Raw genomic sequence first — 9,808 nt, 5'->3', positions numbered from 1 at the left:
TTTTTAATTTTAAAACTAAGATACTCATTAGTACATCGCTATTATTCATTTTCTCTTTACTCTCGGTTTAAGCTGGTAAGCGAGGGCTATTTCGTTTGATGCTCTCTGATTTTCGACTAATATTGAATTCTCTCTGGTTCTCGTAGTAATGCTATTCCGCATCCTAATATCATCTTCTTCTAGTCTCGTTGGGAAATACCGGAAACAGCCTTTCGCCCCATAAGAATAATCGAAATGTGTTGCTCAGCGCCGCCCTGGTGGACACTGCTCAAAGCTGCCTTGCAATCGGTTGGAGGAAAAAACAACAAAGCGGGTTGGAAATTAGTAGTGTTATGTTATTTTAAGGACGTGTACAATGCGGACGTAAAAGGGCGGCTCTGTAGCCGCTCTGCCAGCGCCGGTAAGTGCCCTCGTTTGTTTTATTTGCGAGAAAAACTTTGATTGTAGTGATTCTTCGTAGTTTTCTCTGTGACAGATGTTCCTGGAAATACGGCAGAATTTTGTTGAGTAGCCGAAACTGTCATGGCGGCTCAGTGGCGCTGCCTGTCGTATTCGAAACATGGCGAATAATTTCTATCTTTACCTGTGGGTGACGAATCTGTTCGAAAAGACATTTTTACATACTGTAGAGAACATATTTTCTATCTCTTCGTTTAAATCCTGTGACTTGTGGATTGTCCAAAATTGATTATTCCCTTATCTGGATTTTAGAAACTGTTCTGTTATCTTTCGAGTGTAAAGGTATGTATCAGAATTCCTATATCTTTGCATTCTTCGAGCGAAACGGTAAAAGATGATGGGAAATATTATCCCTAGTATTGAAGTAAGCTAGCTGTAAAAAATAACATTTTTTTATCAGGAAAAATAATTCTTGGTATATTTAGGATGAATTTACAAATACATAAAATAATGGCTTAGGCTTTCAAAGTCTACGACCTTAGTTTTTTGCAGTTAAAATATTCAATTTTCCAAAAGTCTAATTTCGAATTCTTATTTTTTATTAAACGTGGATAGTCTGTTTTTATTTCAGTGTTAAAATACTGCATTTCGATTAATTAATTAGTAAATATTGAAAATCGTAAACACTAGGAAGAACATACTGTAATTATTTTAAAATATTTTTTAAAAGAGCAAGAGTGTTTATAAATGTTGTAGATGTAAACGAAGGATTTCATATTATTTTGATTCTTCAGTATTTTATCTTCTTTAAGGGAAGGTAACTGTAACTAAGCTCATTTGATAACACGCGGAATTGAGATAGTCTATAAATTTTCTCAGTCTAGAAATTGTTTCAGTGATAGTCTTATTGTTGTTTGATATATTTAAGGTTTAACAAACATCGTTTATGCACGGTGTTTAGTTACATGCTATTTAAAAACTCTATGTGAAGTCTAATAAAGTGCTACCTTTCGTATGAAGAGTCTTGTATGTTAAGTAGTTTAATGGATATTTTGGAGAAAAGAATACATTTCGATAAGTGTCAGATGGATGGAGATGGTTTATTTAGGGATATAAAATAATGTGCGGCAATCATTAGTTTCTAAAATGTTTGAGTATTCGAAAATAGTTTTTTAATTTCTTCTCCCCCTCTTCCTCTCTCTCTCACTAAATATTATTATAATATATATATACATTTCCGTATATTATAATTTAAGTTCAATTCAATAAAAAATGCTTTTTAAAAATACTCAAAAGATCTTTTAAAAAATAAACAAACATTTAATGTTTTTCATTTCAGTTTCAAATAATTTGTTAAAAATGCACTTTTCTGTGAGTCATTTATGGCGCTTATTTCAAAATACATTAGAAAAAGGAGATTCAGGTAACAAGTTTTTATTTGATACCCAAATTTGGATTTTTTAGTATTAATGTGATGAAATGGGAAATTTTTCTATTTCATTTTTTTGTTAATCTTTAAAAAGGTGCAGGTTTGAATTTTCGGATACGCAAGTTTTAAATATTTTCGCATCAAAGAATTCCATAAGATTGTAATAAGAATTTTCGCTAGATATGAAGCCACGAAATACTTCATAATACACTTATATTCTTATTGATTAAAGCAAATGAATAAATAAATTTAAAAAATGAAAATTGCACAAGAAATAAAATAGTTTTTTTATTAATGATATAAGTAGTCTAATTTTTATGAGAATTACATAAAATAAATAATATTTGGTAGAAATGGAGAATATGATATAAGTATTTCTAATTATCTGTGTGCCAGAATTCTTGAACAATAAATACAATTTACTGAGGTGACACTTATCAGCAACTGAGCCAAAGTAAAATGCTACTGAAAAATCTACTAACAGTGCGAAGTATGATAACCATAAAGAAGTCAGAGACCTGTAGAAAACGCACTGTTTCACAAAAAGCTTATTTTGATGTATCGAAAGAAGAGGCTTTACACAATATCTTCTAATGGAAAGATTTCAGAATGAAGTGTGTGCGAAGTATGTCAGTAATATAACAGACGATGAAAACTGTTACGTTCAGAAGGTGTTAAGAAAGGTGTGTTTTTGCCTTTTCAAAGAAAACGATGGAATCTTGTTCGCCCAACTGACCAGAGTAACGTTATTACAAATAACAAATGTTTGACTTTAAAAAAGTCTTTTCAAAATTTTCAGACCATTAAGTTAAGTTGCGCAAGCGTAGATTTATCCTTCGGGTTAATTTCAAGCATGGCTACAGCATGAACATATGAATTATAATGTATTATGTGCGCCGTTTTCAAATAGATAGTTCTAAGAGTATTTTCACTGCATAAGGCACGAGATCTTTAATTTACTTTTCAAATTTAAACAGTTTGTTATTTCTTAATGAACTGAGTATTTGAAAAGCAACAGAAGGAATTTGAGGCAAATTTAAACATTTTAGTAATTATTTAATTTATGAAAATTAAAATTATCTTTACTTTATAATACGTGCAGCTGATAGTTTCTACGTGCAGTTGCAGCATAATTATACATAATTACCAAAAGGTGTTTCTAACATCATGCATTACTTACTTTAAATATAGAAATTTTTTTATTGGATAAAAATATCATATTATCACTATTCATAAAAATATCATAATTATTCATACAAATTATCGATTATTATCGATTGAATAATCGATAATTTGTATGAATGTTCACACCAGCATTATAATTAATAAAATATGTTTCTCGTGCTATATCTTACATACTTAACTACAAAAGTATTAGGATTTTCAGGTAACACAAAGTCAGGTTTTTTCCACAAAAATAACGTAAATGACTCATTTTTAAAAACAGTATTTTCAAAATAGATGTTATTCTAAACACAGATTTTATAATAAAAATTAAACTTTTGCATTTGTGTTTTCATTTAAAGTAGCTTAAGCAAGTAAAATGCATTTTTAATTAAAAAATAGTTGCTAAATTCTTTTTCTAATACCGGCTATTATTTTTTAAATTATTAAAGGTGATGGCCATAGGCGACACTAACAAAACGAACAGTATTGGGGACGGGAACCACATGAATCGAATATCTGAAAGTAAGCCACAGCAAATCTTGCAGTTAGAAAACTTTATAGATTAACATCTAAAAAAAAGTTTACAATGGAAAATATATTAATAACTTAAATAGTATGAAAAATCATTAAAACTGCATTCATAAAAACTTCTCGCATTCAGATTTTATACTCGAAACTGAAACAAAATCTTTATCATATACTTATTAATTTAATAATGAACCTTTAGAAGTTCAAAACGAATAATATAAAATTATATATTTAAAACGAACTATTCCACTGAACATTATTGAACACTGCTTTAATATGCTTCCAGCAAAATTAATATAAGAAGAGACTTTGGCACTTAGTAGCAAACAAAGGACTAATTATTTAATAACGAAACATAATTATTTAACTGCGAAAAGACTTAATCATCCAAGAAATATTTCCTGCAAGATAAGCGATAACAGTTTCAATTTTGCAAGGAAATGAAGAAGTAGATTTTGAGATTTGCGCTTTAGAATATTCGAAACTTATTTTATTTTCAGTAATGTTTAAAATAGCACTTGTTACAAAATGTTACTCTAAAAATAAAGTACATAACTTTGTTAATTTATGTGGCAGTTTACTAAGATAATAAATGATCTTATCCCATTATGTGTATTTATACCCAGAGTTTCGATCTGGCAATCCTATAGTGGCAAAACAATGTACCTGTTTCCGTAGGCAGAGTTATTTTTAAGTATTCATAAAGAGTTTGATACAAAACAACTCGTCATCCTCCAATTAACGCAGAAAGCGGGAAAAAAAAAAAAAAAAAAAAAAAAAAGCGAGCGCGGATCTCGTATACTTGTGTTCACTGCAGAAAAAGGTTATGTGCAGGAAAGACACCTTTAAAGAAAGGACACCTTTGAACGCTGCTTTTTTACGGGAAGTAAAATATTGCTAGGTGAGGAACAAGAAATATCTGAACTAACTAAGGCATATCCTATTTAGACATCTGAAAAATCCAAATGTAGAAATGGGCAAATGTAGGCCCTGTAGCCTACATTTCTTCTGTAGGTCAAATTTGTGATTATTGCTATGCACGTGAGGACTTTTTCGTTTGAAATTTTTGTTTCTATTTTATCAGATATTACAGAATTAGCAAATGAAATACTTTTGTATCCATTCACACGCGTAGAAAAAAAATAAAATAAAAAAATAGAAATTAAAAAAAATCTGAAATGTTTCAGATTTTAAATTACGTCCAAAGGGGCGTTTTTTTAACGTTTTGAGTGTTACCTTTATTTATTAAATATCATGTTCTTTGCACTTAAACCATAAAATTCAGTTCGAGAGCAATATCGCAAAATAATGTTAAATTAAGCATATCTTTAGAATTTCTGATATACACAGTCTCGCGAGCTGGAGATAAAAGTATTTTTTTTCTATATAACGTTGCCATTTCTCGCTTTTAAAGCATTGAGTTTGTAAATAAAAAATTCGTTAAAGTTTTACAAAATATAAAATCTATAATAAAACAAATTCCAAATTTGGGATTTCAGATGCCCATATTCGCAGTAGGATTTCGTCATTCAAAATTCGATGGCTCTATGTACCATTGTTTTATCACAATGCGAGAAATAGACAATCATTTATGCAGATTTTTCATTATTTAATTTCTTCAAATATAATGCAGGACTCTAACATTTTGTGGCAACAGTTTGAAAAGTGAACCGACGTTTATGAGTCCGACGCAAAATCGCAAAACGAAAACAATAGTCCTTCAGGGACAAAGCCCCTTTGGACTAATAAATAAATAAATAAATAAACGCTCGTATGGGCATAATATGAAATCTGAAAGTTTATATTATGCCCAAACAAGCGGTTTTTTTTCCTGTTTACAGACACATACACATTTCGAGAGCATTTGGGTTAACGCCACTTTGGACTAAAAATATTTAAAGACAGGAGATCTTCAGAATTTCCGGAGATAAAAATGCTTTATTTCCTACAGTGTTGTCACTGCTCGCAGTGAAATTGTTGAGTTTTTAATAAAACGTTCATTAAAGTTTTAGAAAATATGAAATATACAATAAAACAAATTCCAAATTTGGGCTTCCAGGTGCCCATTTTCGGGTGGAGGACTACGTTATTCAAAATTTGATGATAGAACTGTGGAAAAACACTGTGATGAACACACTTTGCTGAACAAACACTTTGATGAACACTGTCGAAAAACAACTCTAGATACCGTTGTTTTTCCACAGTGCGAGAAACCTACATACATTCATACAGATTCTTCATTATTTAGTTTCTTTAAATATAATACAGGGCGATAATATTTGGTGACAACAATTTGAAAAGTGATACATCGCATTTAAGTGATTCAATGCAAAATACCGTTTTAAAACTAACAGTCCTTCTGGGCTAACCCCTCTTTGGGCTAGAAAAAAAGGCCTGGTATTCCAAAAACTTCGAATTATAATATAACATATGAAAGAAAATTCTGCCACTTTTTAAAATTATTAAAACACTAAAAATATTTTAAAAAATCCAAAACTTTACAAAAATGTAAAACTAAATGTTTCCGTACCATTTATATAAAACATGGAATTTAAAACATCTTGTATTAACTACAGCGAAACTTCAGATGCTAGTAAAAATTTTTCATTTGGATATATTTATAAAATGAATCTATTATAACTCATAAGAGTCTTTATTTAAAAAAAATAAAGTTTAAAAAAATCTAAAAGAAGGAAGATATCAAGTTCATACCAGAGGTTTTGTTAAGGCTTTTTATGTTCTCATAGGGTGCTCATAGCAAACCAATTTGCTCTTGGGTTCATTCTTGCGCATACAATTCTTTTTGTCTTTCTAACTTTATTATTAAACACCACTTTCTTCACACTTATGCCACATAAAATTCAACAGTAAAATTACAGGGTTTTTAAAAGCAGAATGCAGAATAGTTTCGTAATTCTGATAATGTGTGGATAAACATATTTTTGTGCTTATTTTTTCAGTATTTTTGCAGTTCATTATATCAGTATTCAGTTTTCTTAACAAAATGATCTGCATAACTCTTTTTGCCTTTTAAGCTTTATTATTAAACATCGTTTTCTTCGTACGCCACATAAAATTCAACAGAAAAATCACAAAATTTTTAGAAGTAGCGTATGTTTAGGATTCTGGAACAATGCTGCATCTGAAAGCCCAAATTTCGAATTTGGAATTTGTTTTATTATCTACTTCATATTTGTAAACCATTTATTAGTTTTTGATTAAGAAATTCAACGATTTCAAAGCGAGCGATAGCAACACTATTCAGAAAAAAGAACATTTTTTTATTATCTACAGTGCGCAAGCCTGTGTATCGGAAATTCTAAGGATATGCTCTTTTAAATATTTTGCAATATTGCTGTTGGATTGAATTTTATGGTTCAAGTGCGAAGAACATGATATTTAATAAATAAAGGTAACACACAAGATGTAAAACAAAAAGCCCCTGTGGGCGTAATATAAAATCTGAAGGCTTTCAGATTTTTCTCCTTTTCTTTTAGTCTACTTAACTTTATTTGTAAAACATTACTTTCTTTGCATTTACTCTATATAAAATTCAATAGCAAAATCACAAAATTAAAAAAATTATAGCATATATTTTGAATATCTTCAGAATTCCTGATACAGTGTTAAGTGCTGCCATACTCTTTTATAATCGCTATATTATTTATTTAAAAATAGTACAAGGCGATTACATTTCGTGGCAAAATCCTTTTATTTGTATTTCTATCCATTCTCCATCCATAAATTCTCTATATTGTTTCTTTAGACGTAACATATGGTGATATCCTTTTATTTGAAACTTAATTAGGCCACAAAAGTGAAAAATTAGAGGGTCAAGACTGAAAAAAATGGAGGACACTGATCAGATTTGAATCGCTTTCTTTATAAATTAGTAACATATTGATTAGATTAAGTTTAAAATGAAAAATTAAAGCCTTTGTGCATTACCGAATGCAGACACTCTGTGTATCGGATATACGAGAATTTTCTTTAAAACATGTGCTGTATTGTATTATTTTTTATATTATTCAAATCAGTGGCAGTCATCTGTGAATGTACGGAAGCCAGTTTAAGATAAACGAATCTGCTGGTTTCATGGATCCCAAAATATATTTTATATTTTATGTAGCCGTTATGAAGCAGCACATTCTGAAGCTATATTAATTTTGTACATATTAATTATGTCTCTCTCTCTATATATATCTACCCTTTATGTATTCAATACTTAAAATCATCAAGAAGTTAAAATGATTTCATCGAGAACCGGTAATTCCTTGTCAGGCACGTAATATCTTAAAATTTATAAAACTTATAACGTTTCGCAGTCGTAAAAACAATGAAATAATAAAGAATATTTTCATATTTTAGAATGACAACAAGATTATTAATAGAATACCTGCCTTTTGAGAAGAGTTATGCGTATTGTTAAACATCAGTGTCATGGTTATTTTGTATTTTGCTGAAAATAAAAAGAAGAAACTGATTAATGCAAGACATTTCAAATATAAAAAGCTGATTTACCTGCTCGAAAATTTTCATTTCTTATTCCATAAACATGCGTCACACATTATACCTAAAAGGAAAAGATTGAAGTTTCCTTTCCTGACATTCTAAATGTGAATCTTTCGCAAATTGACATATACATTCAAGCTGAAATTAGTTTTATGCTTTATTTGTTATAGGTGCGCAAGAGTAATAAAATACACTGCTGTAACAATTCGTTACAGAATTTTTTGTATTTTAGTAGATAAAGATAATACTGATAATGTACAATAAATTTTGTTAAGCTTGTTGCAGGCCTCATGTAGCCCCATGACGACCAGTTGGCTACCAGCTATTTAAATAAACGAAAAAATAAAATGAAATAAAAAGATAAATTATAACATTAACATTCGTACCGAACATTCGTAAACTAAACGATTCTCTGCTGGACACGTGAAGTATTGCTTTAGAAGTATTTTTATTAGTCACAGTAATTCTAAAAATGCTTATAAAAATATCAGTTGGATATATAAATTAAGAATCTTTCAAATTATTCTAAATACATATGTTATTAAAAATAAAATCCTTGAATTATTAAGATGCTAATTGCTTTTAAACTTTATTTTCGAGGTAGGCACTTCTTAACATGCATGTTTACATAACTGGGAAGTAAAGCAATATGACAATTAAAAAAATTGGAAAGGGTTTTCTAAAGACTTATTTAGTTCAAAATTAAACTGAAAGCGGTAATGTTCTTCAAGATCATTGGTCACTGATAACTTATGGATGACAGTCAAAGTATTGTTTCTTATAATCGTAGTATTGCCAAGATGTTTGAATGATAAGTACATAATAGCTTAACATAATGTTTCAACTATTTTAGAAATACTGAACTACTTATTTCTTTCCTAAAAAATGGAAAACTGCTGCAGTTGGCTTGCAATGAATTAATCAAATACGGGGATTCCGGGAGATTTTTCTAAGAATATCTTTCCGGGGAAAACTCTCTAAGGGAAGATATTTCACATTTACCATACAAATGAATTAACTCGTAAAACGTTCGTGAAATTAAAGCGTTCAGAAGCAAGATAAAAAAATCCTTTAAGTTCTATATTTTTTAGAATTTTGATATCGAATTTTATGGTAAATGCTTAACTTTCTTGTCTTGATTCTTCCATTCATGAACATTTTCTATGATATTTAAATTAGTTCCCAAAGGATAAGCATATATACTTTTGCTGTAATTTTTATTTGCATAATTTACAGCTAAAATATAATATTATTCATTACATCATCAGTTGTCTCTCGTCGTTTTCAGAAAGAATATACACTAATCAATGTAAGCTTAGTATTCATGCCACCTATTAGTTAAGTTCACTGGTCTGTATTACTGGAGAAAGAACCCTATACGAACTACCAGTATTTTTCGACTTTATGCAACGATTACTCAGCCTTTGTTCGAGGGCTGATGTAAGGCAGTTAGAAGCATCGATGGAAAAATGTAATAGTAATGAAGAATAACTGAAACTCAATCTATTCTGCACGAATAGTTAATATAGTATTGTATAACAAAGCTCTTTTCTTAATTAAAAAACTGCAAATGCTAAAAAATTTATCCGATGAACATAATAAAAAGTAGATATATTTTATATATTTAACTTATTACTTATATACATTCAATTTTATGTATTTCAATTATTAATTTTTATTATTGCACATATAAAGTACATCATTAAAAAAGTAAAATAACGATCTAAATTGTTAAGAATTCTTTTGTTTTCAAATCACTTAATTTGTTAAACA

General features: G+C 29.3%; 1 protein-coding gene across 1 annotated transcript in view; it reads left to right on the top strand.

Moving 5' to 3' along the window:
- Nucleotides 1–328: 328 nt before the first annotated feature.
- Nucleotides 329–9,808, top strand: part of LOC118181212 (glucose transporter type 1-like) — a 289,653-nt gene continuing 280,173 nt past the window's right edge. Inside the window, exon 1 of the mRNA XM_035350293.2 lies at nt 329–741. The gene's annotated coding sequence lies outside the window, so the exon portion shown is untranslated. The remainder of the gene's footprint in view (nt 742–9,808) is intronic.

Source organism: Stegodyphus dumicola, chromosome 7, assembly GCF_044657685.1.
Source record: "Stegodyphus dumicola isolate Sdum_Otavi_A_Nest chromosome 7, ASM4465768v1".
In the NCBI taxonomy this organism is placed as follows: Eukaryota; Metazoa; Arthropoda; class Arachnida; order Araneae; family Eresidae; genus Stegodyphus; species Stegodyphus dumicola.
This window is presented reverse-complemented; position numbering and strand designations above follow the sequence as displayed.